At 42.3% G+C, this 9,240-nt stretch overlaps 1 protein-coding gene across 2 annotated transcripts in view; it reads right to left on the minus strand.

Moving 5' to 3' along the window:
* LOC131443170 (neurexin-3b) overlaps window positions 1–8,230 on the minus strand; it is a 267,752-nt gene extending 259,522 nt beyond the window's left edge. For both annotated transcript variants that reach the window (XM_058612579.1, XM_058612578.1), the window contains exon 1: window positions 8,223–8,230. The gene's annotated coding sequence lies outside the window, so the exon portion shown is untranslated. The remainder of the gene's footprint in view (window positions 1–8,222) is intronic.
* Window positions 8,231–9,240: the final 1,010 nt, after the last annotated feature.

A 9,240-nucleotide genomic window follows, 5' to 3' on the forward strand; every position in this document is an offset into this window, starting at 1 on the left:
AGCAGCCATGCAAATAAAAACGGTCAAATATGACACGTTACACATTCACATTTTCTCTCCCTCTCTCACGTTTGTTTTCTCCTCCTCTTTCTCCTCACTGTTGCATAACCACTGACGCACTCATGATCCGTGAAAAAGTGAGAATCAGTTTTGCTCGGCTACACCCAGAGGTCAGCGGCAGAGAGAGAGAGGGGAGAGAGGGAGAGAGAGAGAGAGAGAGAGAGAGAGAGAGAGAGAGAGGGAGGAGGGGAGTAAAGAGAGCGCAAGGTCAAAAGAAAGTGAAAAATAAAAGGCAAATGTGTGGGGGGGGGGGGACTATCGTAAAGCTGGAGTCAGTCATAAGAATTGTGCAATGTAGCTGATAATGTTTTGTGAACCTCTGCCCCTCGTCTGAGAAAGCAGAGATGCAGCAAATTGCTCAGACAAAATTGGAAACGACAGACACAAACAAAGACAGAGAATAATGTAAACTATATAATTTATCTTCTTTAGCAAAGTAGCAAAGCCTCGACGCGACCAGTTTCTATGAACTGAACCGTACGGGGAAACCCAGTGGGGTGTGTATTTGCACCTCATATTTTCGGACTACTTCAGCAGCAGACGGTGAACGCTGCAAACGACTTGACCATTGCCCTCAATTCTAAGCTACTTTGAAACCCATCAGGAGGACTGTTGTTGTTTCAGACTGAGCAACGTGGAGAGAGACTGAGAGAGAAAAAGAAAGTTTAACTCAATCTCGGGGTGAGCGTCTGGCCATTAATAGCCGTTTATCAACAGCACTGCCAACACACGCCAAGGCCAATAAGTACCAGCTGATGCTCTGAGTCCCAAAGTCTGAAGTGTAACACTGCCTCTGTGACACTGTACGAATGCAAACAAACCAGGCCTCATGCTTCGTAAAAGAACACGGATGGAATAATTCTCTCATTTTCCAACATTTGTCCTGATTTAATTCTTTTGAGAAGCACAACAGCAGGGAATCTATCAGCGGGGACAAGTGACTTCTGTAGAAACAAAGCATTGTTGCTACTCTTCATATTACCTACAGCTCTCAAGAGTGTTTCCCAAAAGTCTGCTGTTTTGGACAGTTGTATCCCTCTCAGCTGTCAGCACCTCAGCTACATTCACGGACTGTTCACGCTTGACATCGAAATCAACAAGCTAGTGAAACTGAAACTCTCCATTTTTCTGTAAGGGCACAAAGAAAATGGGGGTGGGGGGGGAATACAAACAGCAAGATGTTTTGGTCACCTTGAGCCATGCTGGAGACTCACTAATCAGAGCCTGTGGTTTAGAGCTAATGGCTTTCCCCCTCCACCTAACATTAAATAACAGCTACATGGCTGTGTTCAACCGAGCAGTCAAGGACTTAAGTGATGATTCCACTCAAATAAACTGCCTCAAGTTGGAGAATTTTTGGATACTCAAAGAATGATCAGTCGTTGAAGGAGAAGATCTGCAAGACTTAAAAGGTCCAACACATTAAATGTAATGCAACATCTTTGAGATCATCATCCAGCTGCACATGATTAAGTGAAGGTAACAAACTAATGACTACGTTAAACAATAATTACTGACAAGTTGCTTAAATATAAACATGTAACACTAGTTAAGAGTTGTGAACCAGCCACAGCAAAGCAGGAGAAGGAGCATTGCACCCATAATGTTCTCCAAAACAACATGTAATCCTCCCCATGCCAATGCAATAGGACCTATAGCTAAATATGTTCATTTATATAGAATTTTATTCTGAAGTGTTGAAAATAACTATGCGAGACGGTGTTTTTTCCATAAACATAAACTGCACCATAATTGTTGCATCACAAGTCCAAACCCGGAGTCTATATTATCCACGGAGAAGCTTGCAAAATGGACACTTAAATAAAGGATTCAGGTACGAAATACTCGCAGTGATTAATGACGCCTCAGGCTGAAAATTGTTTATATTCCGTTCTTCAACATATTTGAAATAAACCTTTATTCATTCTCTCACAGGGACCTGGCCCAGTCTCTTCTTTCTAACTCCTAACTCCAGATTTTCTTTAGGGCAACATGAATTGAGATAAATCATGCGTTTTAATCAGAGAACTCCACACATGCTGTAACGCTCCCGAAGACCTGCAAGGGCGAATGCATAAATGCAGTGACAAGTGGCTCACATCAAAACACCAATACCCATTATTTTTCTGTTTATGCTGAAAAGCCACAGCGTCGCTGACAGGTGTCAATGCGTCATTTCATGCCTCCGGCTAATTTTGAAAGGATAAAAAAACACATTATTCTTCTGAAAAAGCAGCAGTTCAATCATATTTGCTCGGCATATACAATAATTATGCAAACGTGGCACTTCACACATTGTTTGCGCCGGCGCTAAGAACACAGCAGTAGTATGCTGTAAAGTACTCTGCTGTGCATCGTGGGCAGAATGTCAACTGCTAAAAAGTCACTAAGAAATCAAAGATGTCTCTGGTGTAGTAGTGGAAAAGAATCTCACCCAAAAAGTGTCTGAAGGGAAGGGTATGGACAGAGCTGTAGAGAAATAAATAAATCCCACTGAAGCCTGGCAGCATCTGAGGGCGGTAAGCAACAGAACAGTGCTACCATCTTGAGTCTGACTGTGATGTGAGACTCGTGAAATGTCCACAGTACTTTGAACTGGCGAGACACAAAAAAATGAAGAGTAAAGGGGAGGAGAAGAGAGAAAAGTGAGAAAGGCTAACAAGAATACCGAAGCTGACAGAGATGAATAGGGTGGGGGGGAAAAGGCAGAGAGTGTGTGTGTGAGAGAGATGGAGTCAAAGTCAGAGGAGAGGTGACAGGCGGGGAGACAGACATAGAAACAGTGTGTGCGAGACAGAGGCAGAAAGTCAAAATGTGTCTGTGTAAACTTAGTGGCAGCACTTTGACGGGATAATTAGGGAGAGTGACTCCAGACGTGGACGTTCTCAGACTTAAGTGTGAGGGAAACAGACTCAGGCTGAACTCCTCTTTCGCCCTTATAGCTCCACCACTGCTCTCTAAAGTGGACTTGACCCCACTGACCAGTGAAAGCCAACCCAACTACAGCAGTGCTCTGCCTCCACCTCTGTCCATCGCTGCAGTTCAACCTGCTGACATCCTCTCAATACTTCTATCATTGGAAGCAGTGAGTCCCACAGGATGGGTAGAGGCTGACAAATGATGATGTTTTAGGGTTGGCAAATAGATTTTCAGATGATTTTTTCTTTTCCAGCCTCTTGCTTCTGCTGTATTAAATAAAATGCGGTTCATTTATCAAACACATGTCTTGAAAATGGCTGACCTACATTCAAAATAATAATAATCGTGCCAAAACTATTCAGGAAAGTTACGTGAATTTAATTATATTAGTGCATTCTAGTAAAAGTGAGGGCTTTTCTAATCATACCTGCCAAAAAGAAGACCAAATAATGCAATTCTTATTATTTTATGAATACTGTACATATATTATCGGTGTTCACAGTAAAGTCATTAGGTAATGCCGGGAGCTGTGGGCTGAGGCTTAGTCTGTCATCTCTGGCCTTGGCTATTGTTGTCAAATCCTGATTTGAAAGCACATCGTTGAATAATTATGTCACAACGTGGTGAGTGCCAAGATATTTAAAGCAAAACCATAAATCAGCACTTTGAAAGCAGGTACCAGCAGTAGATTCAAGTGGACGGTAGTATTAAGACAAAAGGTGTAAACACTAAAGAAAAAACCTAAATTTCATTTTTTTACAGCATAAATTACCAAACAGAACATGGTAAACAACACAATGTACTAATATTTTATAGCACACAAAACTACAGTAATCGCTGCAATCTAGGGCTTTCTAGTTTGTTTTTAGTTCTTTTAGAACAGTTAGTAGATCGAGTTCTCGCTGAAAAACAACTGCTCCAGTTCTCTCCAGTTTGATGGACGTCTTCTCCCAACTGCAAGTTTCACCTCTTTCCACAGATGTTCAGTTGGATGAAGATCAGGACACTTCAAAACAGTCCACTGTTTCTGTCTCCTTCATTCTTGGCTGCTTTCGGATGCACTGCACAGACTCAAAGCAGCCTGTGCCCCCCCCACACACACACAGGAAAACATTCCCATAACATAACTGAGCCGCTTCCATATTTCACAGTGTGAAAACATAGAGCCTCTGTGAGCACTGTGCCTAAAACCTCACATTTTGTTTCATCTTCAAAAAGCTACGTGATTTAATCAAAAATGCAGTGTTTTTAATTTGTACTTCCATTCATTCCTTGAGTGCATCCAGAAAAGGTCGCCAGGCCATTGCAGGGCCAACATACAGGGATGAACAACCATTCACTCTCATACACACACCTATGGTTTTTGGTTATGGTTTCAGTGTCCTGTTGACCTAATTTGTATATTTTTGGATCGTGAGAGAGGACCCACTCGTACATGGGCAGAACTCGGAAAAATAGAAAGTCCCTTGATTGAACTACATGGTCCCAGCTCGCCTCGCCTCCCCTCGGCTCTACACAGTTTGGTTGGCTTTCCATTAAAATATAGAACCTGAATGAAATGAATAAATGAATAGAACCTCCTCAAAGTGGGCGGGGTCATCACAGCGGCTGCATGAAACTGCCGTGACTTTGTTTTATACACGACACACACAAACTTGTGACTTATTTTCAGTGTACTGAATCATTAGAATCAATTAAGTACTTCAGTTCAGTACTTCCTCCATCACTCCGTCTGACACAGTCACTGAAATACAGCGGCAGGGTTTGTGATGCAGCTCGCGATCGCAGGCTTTCAGCAGCGCTGTCGCTAAATACACCAGACTCCTCTGTTCGATGATGAGATTTTAGACTTTTCCTTGCTAAATGTTGGAGATTAACCCACGTTTTCAGGATTGTTAAGTCTTTTTAACTGATCTACACTTTGATTCTTCGATTTGCAGAAGCGAGTAGAGTCAAGAGACAACAATGCCATCCACTTCACCTCCGTGTAGCCCTGGTATGTGTACGACTCACACGTACGCTATCGAGGCCTCAACTAAAATGCCTCCCATTCATTTTGAAGAGGCTGAGCTGCATTGTGGGTCCCTTGTTATGCAAATAATCGCACACAGGTGCAACCCAATCAAATCACAGGCATGCGTTTAGTGCCAAAACTACGCAGCCAAAACAGAACTGTCAGCCAATGTTGTTCTCCCTGTTGTTGATGGTTCTTTGGCAGCCAATAATAGAGATGGCAGACATCATCTCACTTTAGCAACTCTCGCTGTGGAGTTACAATAAAAACTGCTCCGATAACCAAGTCCAGCACAGAGCATCAGGCCCGCCCACCGTCACGCATTTAGTCAAAATATGAGTCTAGCTCTGGTTCCATGGGCTTTAAATCTCAGTAATAATATTAGCCGACAGGGTCACAGGCTTGGAAATGGCACTGCAGCCTTCACCTTGAAAATGCCTGCCGATTATTTCCCAGCCTATCTCCTCTTCTCTCCTCTTGTCAATATTTAGTGGAGTTCACTCAATGATACCAAACAGCACAATGTGGACTGTTTCAGAATGAGCGTCTGTTTATAAATGTCGTCTTATAAAATGGATGGTACTAATTGAAGACAACAGCCTGTTTGAAACGTCTACAATCGACTTATTTATCACCACTTTCGGCAGTACTGCAATTATGCAGTCCAGGCCAAATACCTTTTAAGCGAAACCAGCTGTTTTAGGGGGGGATTTATGGCAAACCACAACCATGTACTTGTGCCTGACAATAATATCTTTTAATTCCAACACTTTGCAGTTCTGTTCACTTGTGCAGTTCTGGTCATGCCCGCAATTACCACAGGGCATAGATGTAAGGCATCATAATCAGCTCTCATTATGGAGATGACATATTTAGGTATGATTCAGACAACCACACAGCCAGACTGTTTGTTGGTAGAGGAAAGAGTCTAGGACATGAATATTGTCCTTCATTTGTATTATTCATCCCTCAAGCAGAGATTAAGAAGATTATCAAGTTATTATTTGCATTCAGGTGAACATAAGTAATCTTAAAAAACAGGGCAGTGAACTATACAACAATGGAAAAAAAAAAAGACATTTTGTTATTGTGTGTGTTTGTGTAATAAACTGAATGTATCTGCAGGTTTAAGGGCAGTTTGTTGCTAACTGGAGCAATGCTGCAAACTAGAGCACTGTCTCTGGTCCACTGCCATCTCTTCCAAAAAGTTAGTATATCGCCAAAGCTAGGCATCAAACAGAGTTGCATCTCTGACCCAGGAACAATCAGGGCCTGTCTCACTGCAAGTGGCCAAAAGTTGCAATAGATGGCTTGGGTACATGGGGCATCAGCCCCAGTTTTGATTAAAGGGATAACAAGCAGCTCCATATGGTCCATGTGAAATACTAGGCCTAAAAACACTGACATGTTCCTGTGGTCTCTTCATCTGCAGCATTCCATACTTTTTGTTTTGTCTTTCTTTCTCTCTAGTTCCTCATCTTGGGTTTATTCTCTGTTCTCCCCAGCCGCCCACTTACCGTGCCCCCTGACCACTGTGCCGTTAAAGTACATACACACATCTGCAGAGACATAAATCTAATAGCACAGGGACCTGCTGGAAGGCACATCCTCATTTTAAAAATCACGATCTCAGACTTTCACAAACGCAGCCACGTCGAGTCACTTCTGTATCACCTCCTTCACGTCACTAATGATTCAATATTGAGCCGCGTTTCTGACACAGTTACTCTTTTGTTTTCTTGAGGTAGTAATTCATTCCCACACAAAAGTCTGCAGCCTGTCCTGGTATCGCAGCAGGGTTAACACAGAGACAATCATTCACATGTACACCCAAGTGTAATTTAAACCCTCTCTGATGGATGTTAGAGGAAAGTGGAACACCCGCAGGACGCCCCTGCTTACACCACATAGAAAGCCATGCATCAAACCCGGGTCCTTCTTATTTCTTGGCTTATTACCCCAACAACTAAACCACAGTGGGACCTCTCACTACGCACTAATCAGCCCTTTGCTGTTGAGATAAGTAGAAGGGAATCCTGCTCTTGGTTTGCCTCAACACCTCCTCTCACATTAGTCTCATCACATGAAGATGTGGGCAACACGAAGCTGACGAGAGTTAGTATGCTTGGCCTTTAAAACGCTGTGAGTGCTCTGCCAAAAATAAAATTGGTATGTTTACCAACCCTTACGCTGATGTGTGGAGATGATATGTGATATTATGCCGATTTGGGGATGTTTATGCTTCAGCAACGTCAACAACACTATCCAAGACAGTGTTACAGCTGCCAAACGTGCCGGCGACATTGCATCAAAACACACCGTTTGCAAATATTCAGTGTGTAAGCTATACGGTTCTGTTTGAATTAATTAACAGTCATGTCTTACACTTCACACTTACCGCAAGTGAGGCCTCTGACTTGTCTATGAGTCATTTCCCAAGTAGCATGTGTGTAGCCATCATGTGCATTTTTTAAGAAGCCTTGTACAAGACTCTAAAAGAGGAAGAAGATTCAAATTGGGGGGAAAAAACCTTCGGCAAGAGAGTGTGTTTACCTCTCCCTCGAAGTTTGACCAACTGTTTCAACAACAAATAATGATTTTGAGTAATGAAACCGTCTTCCCTCTCTCGGTAAACAAGAAGCCGAACGGGCATAGCAACAGTAACCAAGAGGGTTACAGCAGAAGGGAAGATCGGTGACTCACGCATAACCTTTCAGTCAAGAGTCAGACCTTTGTTTTAAACGGATGTCCGCTATTATCATAATTCACCGATCTGCTCTATCTTGCTAAAACAGACAAACGCACACACACACAACTACACACAATGTATCGCGTTGCCTTTGTAAATGAATAATGAGAAGATTCTCTGCACAACAGCAACACATAAAGCCCACTGCTATGACCTCATTCGAATTCGAATGTCAGGTCAAATTCACCAATCAGCTCCTTTTCAGCCGTAGTAGAACTGTCACATCCAATTAAGCACTCACATACACATACACACACACACACACACTGCATCTTCATACAGATAATCCATTTTCAGTATTTATTGCTCTGGATGATCACTTATATATGATGAGTGTGATATGTGAAAATCGCCCCCCTCTCTCTCTCAAACACACAGATGAGCGTATCCGCCGCACATTAATGAACGCACATGACATTCAACACATTTCATGAAGCGCAAAGAAAAGTGAGTAAGAAAAAATAAAGGGATTTGCTGTACCTTTGCCTCTACCTACAGTATTTGAAGAGGAGAAAGGACCCGCAGAGGTAAAAGAGGGAAGAGTGTCGTCCCGCGAAGAGCACCAGAGAAAGACAGCAAAACGTATCAACAATTAGTCTACAAATGAGCTTGTACACTGACAACTGACACTTCCATGCAGAATGTTGACAATCATGCACATGGTGACAAAATGAGAGACAAGCGCAGCGGACAACCAACACATTACAATTCCCCCGTTCTGTGTTTTCTTACAGATCTTTCAGCAAATTTCCTCTCCAGAAATATGCACATATGCACAGCGTCTGAATATAAACGGTAGCGAGAGTTTGCTGATGTGAGGGATACGCAGTGGCTACTGAGGCCAGTCGTGTTTGAAGTCAAATGGAAATTTAAATAAAATGCTCTATTGACCTCCATTGTTATTCAGAGGAGGAAAAAAAGGAACGTAATGAAGAAAACGCTTACAGCGCCGCTAATGTAGCCCTCAATTTTGGACCGCTGCAGTTAATCGCTGTTATCGTAAAGGTCAGCACTGTCCAGTCAGCGATTGCTGCGTTGAACTATATGTGAAACCACAATGGGAATTTATTTTACATTTGCGTGCAAATCAAAACAGCTTGCTAACTTTATTCAAGTGAAGAGATGTTTCTGGATAAATGTTCACACAGGCTCTTTTCTTCCTGTTCCAAGTACTGATTGACTGGTTTCTTCAACACAAGCTAAATTTGAGTGACAATCCGGGTTCATCAACTTCTTAAGCAACGCCGGTGGTATTAGAATGATGTAATATGACAGAAAGCTCAAGAATTTACACTGAATAAACCTTAGGTTTTGTGTTTTTAAACTTTAACTTTAAATACCGATAAAGATCATGAGTTAATACTGGAAACTATGGGAAGTTTATTTTGTGGACTACTGTTTTTATGGTCAAGATTGAAATCAAAATAATTCTATAGCATTTGCTCAGGGTTACTCAGGTAAGATTTAGGTGAGACAAAGAGTGCTGCTATGGCAAATA

Source organism: Solea solea, chromosome 17, assembly GCF_958295425.1.
Source record: "Solea solea chromosome 17, fSolSol10.1, whole genome shotgun sequence".
In the NCBI taxonomy this organism is placed as follows: Eukaryota; Metazoa; Chordata; class Actinopteri; order Pleuronectiformes; family Soleidae; genus Solea; species Solea solea.